Below are 16013 nucleotides of genomic sequence, written 5' to 3' on the forward strand. Positions count from 1 at the left end.
TCTGTGTGCACACAGGAGTGCCTGTGCTCGGGAAATGTGGCAGAAATGCTGCTCTCTGAGGGGTCTGAGTGCCTTGGAGAGCTGAGCCAGTCAGGCCTGTCAGTAGGGTTAAATCACAAGGTCTAAGCTAAGTTAATGTGTGCTAAGAGTTGTTCTTTGCTAAGTTTTTACATTTAATATATAAGCCAAGTTGAATATTGTAAAATGTTATTTCTCAGTTAAATTGCAAAGTCATAGGTTATAAGTTCGGTTAAATACTGTAAAGTGCTGCTCTTTTGCTAAATTGTGAAGTTGAAGGTGGAAGTTAAGGTCAAGGTATAAGTCAAGTTCTGTTAAGTTTGAGCTCTGTAAGCTCTTGGGCCTGTATTCCTTTTATCCTTGCCCTCATTTCCTTGTGTCTCACACTCACACAGGGACAGTTCTTGGTTCATTTTTGGTTTGATTGCCTGGATTCTGTTTGGTTTTGTTGTTGCTTTGTTTCCTTTTTTGTGCCTGAAGTGTCCAGTCAGGAGCAGAGTGACTCTTGCCAAGGAACTTTGTGGTGCTGTTGCTCAATATTAAATCTGGTTTTTGCTGCTCCCTTGCTGGGGATTTTTTCAGCGCTCTCAAGCCCTCGTTGGCAACAGGGTGAAGGAGCCCTGGGCCAGGCTCTGGCCCTGGGGAATACGAGCACGCTGCCGGGGGTCCCTGTCCCCTGTCCCGCCCCCCATAGCCCTGTGTCAGGCTCTGGGCTCGATCTCGTGGAACATCCTCTGGGGGAGGCTGCGGCGCCTGGGGCGGGGGGACCTGGGGGGACAGGGGACCCCGCTGTGCACGAGCAGCGTTGGACTCCTCTGGGGGAACTGGGAGGGGGGGCTGGGGCAGAGTCACCTCCCCAGTGACCTCACACAGCCCCTGTGATGTCACACAGCCCCTGCGATGTCATACAACCTCCTGTGAGGTCACACAGCCCCTGTGATGTCACAGAGACAACTCTGAGATGTCACCCTGTGATGTCAGACAGCTGCTCTGTGATGTCACAGAAGACTCTGACATGTCACCCTGCAATCTCACTGTTTGTTCTTTGATGTCACAGCCTGCTCTATGAAGTTACACAGCCACCCGGTGATGTCACAACCCACACTCTGATGTCACAGAGCAACCCTCCATGACAGCAGAATCTGCTCTATGGCCTCATACCTGACTCTATGATGTCACAGTCCACTCTCTGATGTCACAAAACCCTCCCTGTGATGTCATACTGCCACTCTGTAATGTCACAGCACACACTTTGACCTCACTGCCCGCTCTATGATGTCATACAGCCATGCCATGATGTCACAGCCTGCTCTCTGATGTCACACTGTCCCCTCTATCATGCCTTAGCTGCTTGATGACCTCACACAACAAACTCTGTGATGCCATAGCCCAATCTGTGACAGCAGCACCTCTGTGGCTGTGTCATGGAGGCACAGAGCAGCTGTGATGTCAGAGAGGGGCTGTGTGACAGCACAGCGTGGGTTGTGTGAGGTCACAGATTGGGCTGTGACATCACAGAGCTTGTTGCATGAGGTCATCCTCACGAGGGGATCCTGCGGCCCGAGCATAGCATTCCTTTGCACAGCGCTGGCTGCCAAACGAGCCCACTTGGCCTCAAAAACCTCAAACTGCACAGAGTCAAAAAGAGCATGTGCCACAGAACGGATGTCGGAAGGTGTCAGCATCTCAGCAAGGAGCATTCGGATCGTCCGCATAACTTCAGCAGACCCGACACCACGCAGGGCAACGGTGTCACGGATTTCTTTCACCATCTTAAACGATAAAGGCTGATGGGTGCCGTGAGTAACGCCCCTAAGCACAGGGAAAGCCTGGGGACCCCCTGGCAAGGTCGCATCACCTGCCGTGTCCCGTCCCGTGGGCTCCACAGGGACAGCAGCAGCCACCTGACTGCGAGGCAGCGCAGCATCACTTGACACCACGCTCCCCGCAGCATCAGCAGAGCCAGAGGAGCCTCCTCCGCGATCCTGCAGGCGCTGCGAGGAGGCAGAGTCGCACATCTCCTCAGCCTTATCCAGGACCTCCTGCCAAAACCGCCCGCGGTCCCTCGGACGCACGGTCACCTGGCAGGCGGGGAGGGTCCACAAAGCCGACGGGGAGGGTCCGCGGCCACGGGAACCCACCGGCCTCCCGCCGGCCGCGTCAGCAGCCGCGCTCAAGGTAAACAGCCCCGCGCCCCGCCGCAGCCTCAGCCCCCGCGGCAGGCGGGGGAGCGGGGCCGAAGCAGCCGGCAGCTCGGCGGTGCCGCCCGCCGCAGCGCTGGCAGAGGGCACCGCGGCGGACACAGGCGCCGGCGCGGAACGCAGACCCGGCGCGGCGCCCCCCGCCCCCGGCGCGGGGCAGGGATGGGGCGCAGAGAGAGACGCGGTGTGCGGAGCCGCGGCACCGCGGGCCGACACGAGGGAGCCCGGCACGGCCCGAGGAGCGGCGGAGCCGTGCCGCGGAGCCGCGCAGCGGGCACCGCCCCCGCCGGGCGGAGCGGGGCGGGCTGCCCGCCTGCTGGGCCGGGGCCCGACGGAACAGCGGCCAGCGCCCCGGCTCCGGCGGCTCCCACTGCCGCCGCACGCCCAGCAGGCTGCGCAGGCTCGGGAACGGGAGACGCCGCTGCCCCGCAGCACCCAGGGGTATGTCGTGGAAACACTGACATGACAGCTTTTACTGAGGATAGCTCTGTGGAAAATCAGAAGTGTGGCAGCTTCACCATTTGTTAACTAGAACAGAAACTCAAGGGGAGAATGACTTGCAAGAGAAACTGTTTTGAAGGCCCAAATAGCTGTTTTTTCACCATTCTGACCCCTTCCCCTGCTGAGCAGATTGATAGCCGAGATCCCAAGGTGCACTATTTCCACTCAAGCAGAGCCTCCTGAAGGTGTTAATGGCTGACAACGTTTTCGTGTGGAGCAAGGAGATGTCTCCTCCCTGTTAATTGCAATCGATGTACGATGTTTCTCTATCAAGCACTGAAATGCTTTAAAGAGAAGTGTTTGATTCCTGGTTTAAAGAACTGTTTCAGCCATCCCAGACACCTTCTGGGAGGCAGAAGGTGTCTCAAGGAATGCTCTGGAGTGCTTTATGTAGGAGTCAGATAAGGGGATTGCAGTGGCCCCGCTCAGGGAGGAGGTAGGGTGGATGTTTGCTGCTGTTTTAAAGGTGTGAACAGGCGATAAGGAGCAGCAGAAACACGGGGTTTACAGATCCATTGATTATGCGATCACTCCATTCAGCCAAGTAAAGGTTTTTGTGATTTAGACAATTTACCTTTGAAAGGAAGAAAAAAAATAAAGGTTGAAGAAGATACAGATGGGCACAAACACAGGAGATGAGCACTGATTTTAGGGTATGGGGAGAAGCAGAAGAAGGCAGTTTGAAGGAAGATGAGGGAAGCTCTCAGGGTGTCAAGAGGCCCTTGAAAGGGACCCATCTGTCTGCAATTTCCTGCCCTCTCAGGTGGAAGGAGTGATTAATGACCAGGAAGCGATATGAGGGATGTGTAGAGAGCTGAGGGTCTTTTGTAGAAGTTTGTGAAGCTTTAAGTAGTCTGCTGAGTTTCTTGCAGCAGAGAAGTTGAGCCTTGGTTGTTGGTAAGCTTTGAGAAGCTGATGTTGAGCTATCTCAATTGAAAGAAAATCTGCTGTGGTCTGAAATGTTTTCTACCACTGAAGAACCAGTACTGGGGTAGAAATGTGTTCTAACCAGGTAGGAAGTTTTTCTTTTTGTGGGGCAATGTGAAGTGGAGAATGAGAGAAGACCTAGTAAAACTGGGAGGGGATAAGGCTGGAAAACTGTGTGCTGAGATGTTGATTGGAAAATACAGGGATGGGGCAGCAAATGGAAGTTGCTGTTGGAGAAGAATAATATGATTGTGTTAGAAAGCTAAGTTTTTGGGACATGGCCTAGAGAAATGAAAGAGCAGGCAGGGGGAAATGTGGGAGAAGGTGAGGTTTGTGCATTGGGGCAGTACAATCAAAATAATAGGTTTTAATAGTGGTTTAAGATCCAGGACTGGCTAAAAAGTCACTCTAGAAGAAAAAGAACATTTCACTCTTTTAGATGCAAATAGCTGGATTGATTTCATGCAAAGAGAGAAATATGATCTTTTTGAGAAAGAGTGTTGGTTTTGTTCTATTGGGGATTTTGGACTTACCTGATGTAGAAGGACTGGCTGGTAACAAGAGATGCAGACAGAGGATCAGAGCCAGGATAGAAGTAAAACAGGCTGATTATGTCTTGGTAAAAGAGCTTGGTGGAGATGATAAGGAAACACATTGGCAGATATTAACACTATTAATTAACATTCAGCCTTCATCTGCATGAAGAGCTATCTCACAGTAATTTGGTAGTGGCAATGGAGATGAAGAATAGATGCAAGATTGGATGCAGCTGGCAAAGAGCACCCTAGATCCTCAGGATGAAGGATAGTCTGCTGGCTGTGATGCAAGGCATCAAGGGGGAGACGAGCTGTAATAGGAGGGATCTGGCACTTGAATGAAGAGAATCAATCAGTGGTTGGTAACTGGCCATGGTAGACATCTGGCAGCATGACTGTACAGCTGTGACCCTTGCATCTGGAGACAGTTACATGGGTTTGTGTCCAAAGCAGGAGTTTCAACAGGAATCTGAACTCGAGTGCAAAGTCATTCCTCACTGATTGATGTGTGTGCAGTAAGACAAGGGTGCACCAGAGCAAAGCTCCCCCCTGGCTGCCTGTTCTGGCAGTTTTAGGATCATGTTGGCCAAGGGAGCAAGCCTGAGGGTGCCATCACACTGGGGATATATCTGGCATGGTGGAGGTGGATTCAACTCCAGACCTGTCACCTGTCCCCACTCCTTGGTGATGAGCAGTGACACAGCCATGGCTTTGCCTGTGGATTTGTGGCTTTCCAACCTTCCTTTGCTTGTCCTTAGAAGAAAGACATGAGATGGCTTTGTTCTAAAATTAAATAGCTTTGTTCCATTGCCAGTGAAGAAAAAAGCAAGAGTTCATTTTTTTCATCTCCCTTAAAGGATGCCAAACATAGACTGAATTCCTCAGGGCATCTGTAGCACTGCCACTCTGTCTTCTTGTTACTCTGACCATCTTCATCTCTGCAGAGAGCGCGGGACTCCAGGACGGTTTGGATGGATGAGAGTTCTCTGAAGTCAGGTCTTGGAAGATGTGGTTTATTAAAAGGGGTCAAAGGCCCTGCTTGGAGTTGCCAGGCCCAACTCGTGGCAGGCCCAGGGAGAGGGAGAGAGCGAGGGTTCCAGGTGAGGGTCCCAGGGGAAGGTCCAAGAAAGAGTCTGGTCCCTCGGGCACACCTTATCAGGGGGCTTCAAGGTGGGCTGGAGCAGGACTTGGGCCAATGGGGTCACAGATACCTGATACTTCAGGGGAGGATCACAGGTGTGGGATGAACCATACATTGGGGGTGAGACAGAGCATTCCATTTGACCTTTGGACCTATCTGCAGGTAAAGGGCGTTGTTTAATCAGAAGGGGGGGTTGCTTTCAGCCTGGCTATACTATTATTTTCTAGTTATTCAGTAGTCAAGGTTTGTTATTTCAAATCTAGTTCTCATCTCAATGTCTGTATTTTCCAAATCTTTTGCCAGGCAATCATATTTATAAGGTTTTCCTATTTCATCTTCCCCAACAAGTGACCCCAAAACCTGAGGGACTGAGGGGACTTGTGGGATTTCAGAGAGGTTTTATGGGATTTTAGTGAGAACTTAAGGGATTTTAGTGAGAACTTAAGGGATTTTAATGGAATCTTATGGGATTTTAATGAGGTTTGATAAGATTTTTTTGGGTATTTGATGGGATTTTAATGGGATTTAAGGGATTTGGATTAGGGACCAATTCCCGTCTGAGCCCTTGAGTCCAGACATATGGGATTTTATGGGCGGAATATTTATGGGAGGTTTTCACTGGAATTTTTGGGAGGGTTTATTGGGGATTGTGAGGAGGATTTTGGAGGATTTTTGCAGGAATTTTTTTGAGTGATCTTTGTGGGATTTTTGGGGTGGATTTTGTGAGATTTTGTTGGGGTTTGGTGGGATTTTGAGGGAAGTTTTTGTAGGGATTTTTTGGTTGGATTTTCTCAGACTTTGGGTGGGATTTGAAGGGACTTGGGAGCATTTTTGGGGGATTTGAGAGGGGTTTGGTGGGATTTTGGTGCAGATTTTTTGAGTGGATTTTTGGTGGAGTTTGGGGGGTTTCTGGGGAAATTTTTGTGGGATATTTTGGGTAATTTGGAGGGATGTTATGTGTGGATTTTGTGTGCTTTGGAGATTTTTGGGGGGATTTTTGTGCAGATTTTTCTGTGTGGATTCTGTGGGATTTTCACGGGGATTTAGTGGGACTTTTTGAGAGATTTTTCTGTGGGATTTAGGGGGGATTTTGGGTGTGATTTTTGTTGGGATTTTGAAGGATTTGTGTGGGCTTTGGGGCGATTCTTGTGGGGATTTTTAGTGGGAGGATTCTATGGGGGATTTTGGGGCACTTTTTTGGAATTTTGGTGGGGCTTTACCTGGAATTTTGGGTGGATTTTGTGGGATTTTTGAGGATTCTTTGTGAAAGTTTTGCGGGCATTTGAGGGGATTTTTGTGGAATTTTGTTGTGAATTTTTTAGTGGGATTTTTGATGGGATTTTTGGTGAGTATTTTGAGGAGATTTTTATTGGATTTAGGTGGGGTTTCTGTGGGGTTTGGGAAAGACTTTTGTGGGATTTTGGGGTGATTTTTTTGGTTTTTTTGGGGATTTTGGGCAATTTTTGTGGGTGTTTTTTTTAGGATTTTGGGGGATTTTGGACAGATTTTTTTGGTGTGTATCCAGAGTGACTTTGGGCAGATTTTGGGCCTGATTGGGGCAGCTTTTGGGCTGATTTTGGGGTTTTTCTCCCGTTTCCCCCAGCTGTGGGAAGCCCCGAAGCACATCCTGTTCCTGCCCGAGCTCCCTGAGCAGCCCCAGGAGCTGATGCTCTCTGTGCTCCTCAGCCAGTGAGGTCTGGGGCAGTCCCGGCATTCCGGGCATTCCGGGGATTCCGGCCGGGCTTTAGGGCACTTGGGGATTTTGGGGCTCGGGGGGGAGAGAGGATGAGGGGGGCTTGGGGCTGGATGTTTTGGGAAAATATCGGGATTTTTGGGGGGAATATCTGGTTTTTAGAGGGGAATTTCTGGATTTTGGGGGGCAAATACCAAATTTGAGGGGGGGGAAGGAAATACTGGACTTCTTAGGGGGGAATTTCTAAGGTTTTGATGGGGGAGTTACTAGTTTTTGGGGAGGGATTTCTGGATTTTTTTCAAGGGGGAATTTCTGGATTTTTTGGGGAATGTTTCTGGATGGGGAACGAGGTTTGGTTTGGATTCTTTGGGGGGGAATAATTCTCGATTTTCTGGAGGAATTTCCTAGTTTGTTGGGAATGTTCCCGGATTTTTTGGAGCATCATTTCTGGATTTCTTTGGGGAAAATTTCTGAATTTCTGGGAGACTATTTCAGGATATTGGTTTTTTTTTTTTGGGAGCATTTCTGGATTTGGGGGGAACATTCCCAGGTTTCTGGGGGAACATTCCCGGGTGTCTCGGGGAACATTCCTGGGTTTTTGGGGAACATTCCCAGGTTTCTGGGGGAACATTCCCAGGTTTCTGGGGGAACATTCCCAGGTGTCTGGGGAACATTCCCAGGTATCTGGGGGAACATTCCAAAATAACTCCAAAATAACCCCAAACTAAAAAAAAACGGGCCTGAAATACCCAAAAATCACAAAAAACTGCATCAAACCCACCCCTAAATACCCAAAAACCGCCGCAAAACACCCAAAATCCCACCAAACCACCCCAAAATCCCATAGAAATGTCCTGAAATCCCACCAAACCACCCCAAAAGCCCTCAAAATTGCCCCTGAATACCCTAAAGCTGCCCCAAATCCTTCAAGCTGCCCCAAAATCTCATAGAAACACCCTAAAGACCCTCCAGACCAGCCCAAAAGCCCATAGAAACACCTGAAAATCCCTCAAAACCACCCCAACACACCATAAATCCCATCAAACTGTCCCCAAATGCCATAGACCTGCCCCCAAATCCCATCGAAATATTTCAAAATCCCAGAAAACTGCCCCAAAAATGGTCCTGACCCTGCCCCAAACCCCCCTGCACGCCCCCACTCCCCCAGGTAAGTTCAGTTCATCCGAAATCCTCCTTTTTTGTACTTAATTCTCCTTTTTTTATCCCAAATCCTTCTTTTTTTATCTCAAGTTCTCCTTTGTTATCCTAAATCCTCCCTTGTTTATCCCAAATCCTCCCTTTTTTGTCCCAAATCTTCCTTTTTTCAACCTCAAAATATCTTTTCATCCCAAAGCTCCTTTTTTGATCTCAAATCCTTCTTTGTGCAACCCAAATTTCATTTTCCCACCACAAATTCTCCTTTTTCCACCCCAGATCCTTTGTGTGTCCCCAAATCCCTTTTCCCATCCCAAAATCTCCCTTTTCCACCCCAAATATTTCTTTGTGCATGCCAAATCTTCTTTACCACCCCAATTCCCCTTTCCCCACCCCAATCCCCTTCTCCCACCCCAAATCTCTTTTTCAACCCCAAATCCCCTTTTCCCACCCAGGATCTTTCCCCATCCTGAATCCCCCAATTCCCACCCCAATCCCCTTTTTTTCCCCAGCGTTGGACCCAGGGTCTCTGCAGACATTGCACCTGGAGCTGCCCAAATAACCCCAAATAAACCCCAAATAACTCTAAACAAACCCCAAATAACCCCAAATCACCCCAAACAAACCCCAAATAAACCTAAACAAACCCCAAATAACCCCAAAAAAATCCCAAATAAACCCAAACCCCACTGTGCCCCCCAGGGCTGGAGGGGGTTTGGGGGGAGGGGATTGGGGACTGGGGGGGTCATGACCCCAAACTTCGGGGATTGGGGGTGTTTGATCTTAAAATTTAGGGGGTGGGGGGGGGGGTTGACGCCTAAGGGTTTGGGGGATTTTGACCCCAAGCTTTGGGAATTGGGGGTGTTTGACCCTAAAATTTGTGGTTTGGGGGGGTTTGACACCAGGGTTTGGGATTTGGGGTTTTTGACCTCAGGATTTGAGGATCAGGGTGGTTTGACCCCCAAACTTTGGGATCAGGGCGTTTGGACAACCCAGATGTTTCAAACTCCAGGATTTGGGGTCAGGGGGTTTTGACCCCAGAATTTGGGCATTGACCCCAGGATTTAAGGGGGATTTAACCCCAAAGTTGAGAGGATCAGGGGGATTTGACACCCCCACGTTTGGGATCGGGGGGCCTTGACCCCAAAGTTTGGGTATTGGGGTGTTTGAGCCCAAACTTTGGGGAGGAGGTGGGTTGGGCACCCCAGATATTTCAAACCCCAGGAAGTTGGAGATTGGGGGTTTTAACCCCAAACTTTGGGGGTGTGGGGTGTTTGACACCTCAGGATTTGGGATTTGGGGGGATTTGAGCCAAGATTTTGGGAATTGGGGGTGTTGGACACCCCAAATGTTTCAAACCCCAGGATTTGGGGTCAGGGGGATTTAACCCCATTGTTTGGGAATTGGGGAGTGTTTGACACCCCAGGATCTGGGATTTGGAGGGTTTGATCCTAAAATTTGGGGTTCGGGGCTGGGGGTGGGGCTTAACATCCCAGAGTTTGGGTTTGAGGGTGTTTGACCCCCCCAGTGTTTGAACCCCCAGGATTTGGGGTCGGGGGAGTTGACCCCAGGATTTGGGGTGTTTGACCCGCTGGGTTTGGGGTCGGGGTTGAGAGCAGAGCCATTTACTGGAAACAGCGGCGGGACCAGGACTGAGAACAGGATCGGGATCGGGAATGGGAGTGGGATCGGGGTCGGGAATGAGATCGGGAACGGGAACAGAAATGGGAATGAGATTGGGATCGGGAACAGGATCAGGAACGGGATTGGGCTCGGGAAGGGGAGAGGCCCTGGCCCAATAATGGACCCCTCCCCCAGGGAGCGACCCTGCCCCAATCCCGGGATGGAGCAATCCCCTCAATCCAAGACCCCTCCCCAATTCCCAAACCCTCCCCAATGCCAGCCCCTGACCCAGTCCCAGACCCCTGCCCAGTCGCTGAACGGACCCTCCCTCAATCCCAGCCCGCCCCGATCCGGATCGGAGCCATCCCCGGAGCCTCCCCCATTCCCGGACCGGACCCTTCAATCCCTTTGTGGGGCGGCTCCTGCCGCTTCCAGCCCATTTTTGGGGGATCCAAAGGGCTCCGGGGACCCTCCCCACTTTGGGGGTGTTGGGGTGGCCCCAGGGCCGCCCCGAGGGCCGAGGGGGGATGGAAACCCCCAAAGCCGGGGGGCTCCTGGGGGTCCCCAGTTCCCCCCGTCCCCACCCCAAAACAGCTCCTGGCCAATCAGAGCGCGCGGCGCTGCTGACAACTCAGTTGCCGGGCCGGCGATTTTCAGGCAATCAGCGCCTGCGATAGCGCTGCTCATCGGTTGCCAGGCAGATCACAGCGCTTCTCAATGCGCTAGCCAATCAGAGACTGCGCGGGGCCATTTCTAGCCAATCAGAGCGCTTGTTCTCGATGACTCCTCAGTCGCCAGGCGGACCCGCAGCGCCCAGCGCTCCCCGGGAGCGGAATTTGGGGAGGGGGGAGGTGACCCTGGGGATGGGGATGGGGCGTGCGGGGGCAGCTGGGGCCGGACTGGTGGCACTGGTGGTGCTGAGAGCCCCCCCGGCCGCGGGGGTCGCGGTGAGAAGGGGTTGGGGGCCCCAAATTAAACCAAAGAGGGATCGGGACCCCCCCCACGGAGCAGGAGGGGCCTGGAACCCCCAAAACCAAACACGGGGGAGGGGAGCGGGGACTGGGGGAACGATGGGGAAGGCGGGGGAAAGAGGGGGATGGGACACCCAAAAAGGATCAAGACAACTTGAGGTGGCCACCTTTCTATGTGGATGGTAGCCAATGGTAGCCAATGCTTTTTCCCAGTCCATGGGATCCCAGTCTGTGCAATCCCAGTCGATGTGGTCCCAGTCCATATAATCTCAACCCAGTTTATCCCAGTGTGTACCGTCCTGATCCCTATGGTCCCATTCCATATGGTCCCAGTCCATAGGATCTCAGTCCAGGTGATCCCAGCCCATGTTTGATCCCAGTCTGTGTGGTTCTGCACACACTGCCAGGGTCTGAAATTCCAGTCACCAGCCAGGAAAAAATGTTCCTGCCCTTGAATGTCCTTGCTGTCCTCTCAACGAGTTATAATAAAACTAAAAATCAATAAATTTGAATTTAAATAAAATAGAATAAAAATGAAATTTAAAAATTTCAACTCTTACAACCCTCCTAGGGCTCCGCTGCCGGAATCAGCAGGAGTGGTGTTGGCCTCTTCAGGGGAGTTAGAGTGGGACCCGACCAGAGCGGGAGCCCTTAAACCCCAAAAATCCAGCCTGGGGGGCAAAACATCCCCTACAGCGGCTTGGAGTGAGTCCCCCAGAAAAATGTCACTTAAAGCTGTCATGATCACCCCTGAAAAGGGGCTTGTGGGGCTGTGGCCCCACAAACACCTGAAAATGGGGAGGAAAAAACACCCTTGGAGGGGTGAGGTCCCCCCAAACATCCCTAAAAAGAGAAAAACTCCTCTTCAGAGGGGCCTGAAGACCCTTCAGGGCCCTCGAGGAGGGACAAGATCCCCTCCTCTGCTGGGGCCTCTCCGAGCCGGGAGCTGTCCCGTTGGCGGCTGCCCTCGGGGGAGCCCCGAACGACGGCGGCTCCTGGGCTGAGCCCCCCTCAGCCGGGGCTGTGGAGGGAACTGGGGGGGCTGGGACGGGGCCTGGGGGTCCTGGGGTGACCTGGGGGAGCCTCAGTGGGTCCCACCTCCCCCTGTGCCCCCTCTCCCACCCCCTTCCCAATATTGCCCCCAAACAAAAGGTTGTGGCTGTGCCAGCGCCCCCACCGACCTCCAGCCCTGGGAACCTGGAGCAAGCGGAAACCACAACTTTGCAAATGCTACCTGTGCCTGAAGCAAATGGAAAGAGAACTGGGGCGTGAAAAATAAAGCTTGTTTATTTTCAGAAAAACAGCAAAGAAAACACAGAACACATTTACATTGTAAGAATATTTGTAACAACAACTATCTATGGAACGTATATACCTAAGAACATATCTAACAAAAGTCTATGAAACGTATTTACAGAAGACAAAAAGAAGCCCTAAAACCTATAGCCTAAAGACAACAACAAACTCTACAACGTATGTACAAAAGGGTGGCATCTCTGTCCGGGATCTCCATCGGTCCTTGAAGAAAAGCAAGAGGCACGGTCACTCCAATCAGGCAGAGAGGGCTCTTCCATGTGCCCCCAGGCTGGCCCAGCAAGCGCAGCACAGGCTGGGGATGGCCACCAGAACCCAATGCACCGGGTCCCACATCCCTGAGCAGGGACCACCCAGCCCAGTCCCAGCCTGGCAGCAGGGGACCCGCTCTGCCTGTGGGGACCACATGCCTGTCCTGCTGCTGGCATTGCTCTTCATCCCAAGATCATGGCCTCTTCCTCATCTTTCTCATCAATGTCCATGTCCTCAAGGTACTCTTCCATTTCCACGTCCATCTCCTCTTCCACATCTACCTCCATCTCTTCTTCACCAGTCTCTTCTCCATCCACTTCCATCTCCTCCTCTGGATCCATCTGCATGTCCACCTCCATCTCTTCCTCTCCAGTCTCTTCTCCATCCACTTCCATCTCCTCCTCTGTATCAATCTCCATGTCCACCTCCATCTCTTCCTCTCCACTCTCTTCTCCATCCACTTCCATCTCCTCCTCTGTATCCATCTGCATGTCCACCTCCATCTCTTCCTCTCCACTCTCTTCTCCATCCACTTCCATCTCCTCCTCTGTATCAATCTCCATGTCCACCTCCATCGCATTGTCTCCACTCTCTTCTCCATCCACTTCCATGTCCTTCTCTCTATCAGCCTGCATGTCCACCTCCATCTCGTCCTCTCTGTCGGTGACAGCCTGCAGAGGTAGCAACACCTCAGAGTGGGGTCCATGTCCCACCCCATCCCCACAGAACTCCAGCGCAGCCGGGCAGCTGGGGGGTGTCCACCTCCATGGAATGGCACTGTACCTTCCTCAGGACAAATGTGAGCATCCTGCAGGGACGGATGACAAAATCCAGGCAACAGAGAGCTTTCAGGACTGATGGGAGTATCAGGGCGCAGGTGACGAGAAGAGTGACAGGGAGCATGGTGAAGGGTGAGCTGGCACGAGGGCTGGCACAGGGTGGGCTGACACAAGGGCCAGTGGTTGTGTTGTGCTCTTTGCTGGACGCTGGAAGTTCCTGCTGGAACATCACATCTGTGACATCACAGTGGATCTAAAGAGCATCTTGTTCCGAGCTGAGCAATCTTCCCCAGCCCATGCTGCTCACAGCCCTGTTGCCAAGGATGGGGCATCCACAGCCTGGGCCAGTGCCGCAGCAGCCTCCGTGTAAAAGAGCAGCTCCCTCAGATCCAACTTCAATCAGCCTCCTGCAGTTGAAAGCCATCCCCCCTTGTCCTGTTGCCACGGGCCCGGCTGAACACTGTCCCCGTCTTTCCTGTGGGACCCTTCCAGTCCTGCAGAGCTGCACTGAGGCCTCCCCAGTGTCTCCTGTTTCCAGGCTGAGCATCCCCAGCCCCACTTGGACGGCAGTCAGGTAGATCAGGGGGAGTCAAGGCTGAAGTCAAACAGCATCAGGAACTGAGAGGTGGAAGCTTTAGGCCCAGGTTTGCCTCTGTAATAACAGCGGAGGGGAAGATGGTGGGACACTGGCTCTGTTCTAACCGGTGAATTTTTTTTTTTTTTTTTTTTCCCTTCTTTTCTGTCATGCTGATGCAGGTGTTGCTGTTTGCAAGGAAGCTTGGCACAATATCCATTGTCTTCTCCATTTGTGAAACACCGAGCAGAGTCTGGGCAGGCTGATGATGCAGAGCAAAACCTGCAAATACACCGGTGATCCTGAGCCTGGAGGGTGCAGCTAAACCCGGCCAAAAATAATTTCTGGAAAGTCAAGCCTGGTTTACATTTTCTTGAGTTTGGCTATTCCTGAACCGGGGGAGAGGGCATTCGGGGGAGGGGGTACCACAGGGGTTCCCCTCCCCCGTTTTTGGGGGGTCTCCCATGGTGCCCCCTCCCCAAAAAGCTCCGCGGGCCCCCTGAAGTGGCTCCTGTTCCACCGGCCGGTGCCCCCTGATCCAGGACGGCCCCCGGTGAGTCTGGGGCGCTCTGGGGGGATTCTGGGGGGATTTTGGCAGCATTTTTGGGCATTGGGGGACTTTGTTGGTAACTTAGGGGGAATTACTGGATTTTGGAGAGAATTACTGGGTTTGGGGGGTTATGGGACTTTGCAGGGTTTTGTGGAATTGAGGATTTCGATGATTTTTTTAGGGTTTTCTGGGGTTTTTTGGGGGGGTTTACTGAAATTTTTGGGAGTTTTTTTTTAATTTTGGTGGGTTTCACTGTGATTTTGTTGGATTCTTTGGGGTTTTGGAGGTTTTTATTGGGATTTTGGGGGGATTTTGGGGGGTTTTAGTGGAATTTTGGGGGGCTTTGGAGTTGTCCCAGGGTGTAGGGAAGGGCTGAGAGGCACCAAAGTCTCCTTTAAACCCCTGAAAGTCTCAATAAACCCCATGAAATCGCAATTAAATCTCACAAATTCCCATTAGAACACCCTCGAATCCCAATAAAAGCTCACAAAATCCCAATTAAACCCCACAAATCCCCCCCAAAAAATGTCTCCAAAACCACATGAAGCCCCACAGAATCCTCAGGAGACCCAAAGAAATCTTGGCAACACCCAAAAAACCCCACAAAACCCCCCGCAAAATCCCCGCTAAAATTCCTAACAAACCCAAGTCCTCAAAGAATCCCACTAAATGCCCCCACAATTCCAATAAAATGCCTCCAAATCCCCCAAACATTCCAATAGAACACAGAAATAATTCCAGAGGATCCCACAAAATCCCAGTAAAACCTTCCAAAAGTCAAAAGAAAACAGCAAAAATTTCAATTAGCCCCAAATACCCCCAGAAAAAAAACTTCCCCCTCAAAGCACCAATAAAACCCCTCAAAATCCAAACTCCCCAAAATTCCCCAACTGCCTCCAAACCAATAATTCTCCCCAAACACCCCAATAATTCCCTGTAAACTCCCAACACAATTCCCCAAAGCCCAAAAAAGCCCCAGATGCCCAAACCCCTCCCGAGCCCTCCCTGGTCCCTCCCGGTCCCGCCCAGGCCCGTCCGGGGCCGCGGCCAAAACTGCCCGGAGCGGACGCGGAGGTCCCGGAGCTGATCTCGGGCTCGGCCCCTTTGGGGGATTTTGGGCCACACTGGGAAGGTTTAGGGTGGGCTTCAGATCCCTTGCGGGGATCCCGAGCCTTTTTGGGTGGATTTTAAGCCCCTGTGGCTGATTTGAGGCCGAATCTGGTGGGGTTTAGGGGGGATTTCAGACCCCTTTGGGTGATTTTAGGTCCATATGGGTGAATCTTAATCTTGTGTGCATGATTTTAGGTCCCTTTTTTGTGATTTAGGGTCCAATTAAGTAGGGTTTTTTTTGCTTCTTTGGGCAATTTTAGGTCAAACCAAGCCATTAAGGTGATTTTAGGCCAAAGCAGGTACTTTCAGGGTGGATTTTAGCTGCATTTGAGGGATTTAAGGGTGATTTTAAGCCATTTCATGTGTCTTTTAAAACATTTGAGGCAATTTTAGACCCCATTGTTTGGATTTTAGAGCCCTTTGGATACTTTTAATACCATTTGGCTGATGTCAGGCCAAACCATGTGGATGTAGGTTGCATTTGATGCCCTTTTGGGTGATTTTAAACCAAACCGGGCTTTTTTAGGACAGCGTGTCCCCTTGGCCCCGCTCCTTTCCCCTCACGGTTCTGCCCTTTCCTCGCCCCCTTTCCCCTCACGGATAAGGATCGCGGAGCAGGGGAGGAGGAGGAGGGAGGGAGGAAGAGGCGCAGCGGCAGCAGGGAACAG

This window comes from Anomalospiza imberbis, unplaced genomic scaffold (assembly GCF_031753505.1).
Source record: "Anomalospiza imberbis isolate Cuckoo-Finch-1a 21T00152 unplaced genomic scaffold, ASM3175350v1 scaffold_49, whole genome shotgun sequence".
Taxonomy (NCBI): domain Eukaryota; kingdom Metazoa; phylum Chordata; class Aves; order Passeriformes; family Viduidae; genus Anomalospiza; species Anomalospiza imberbis.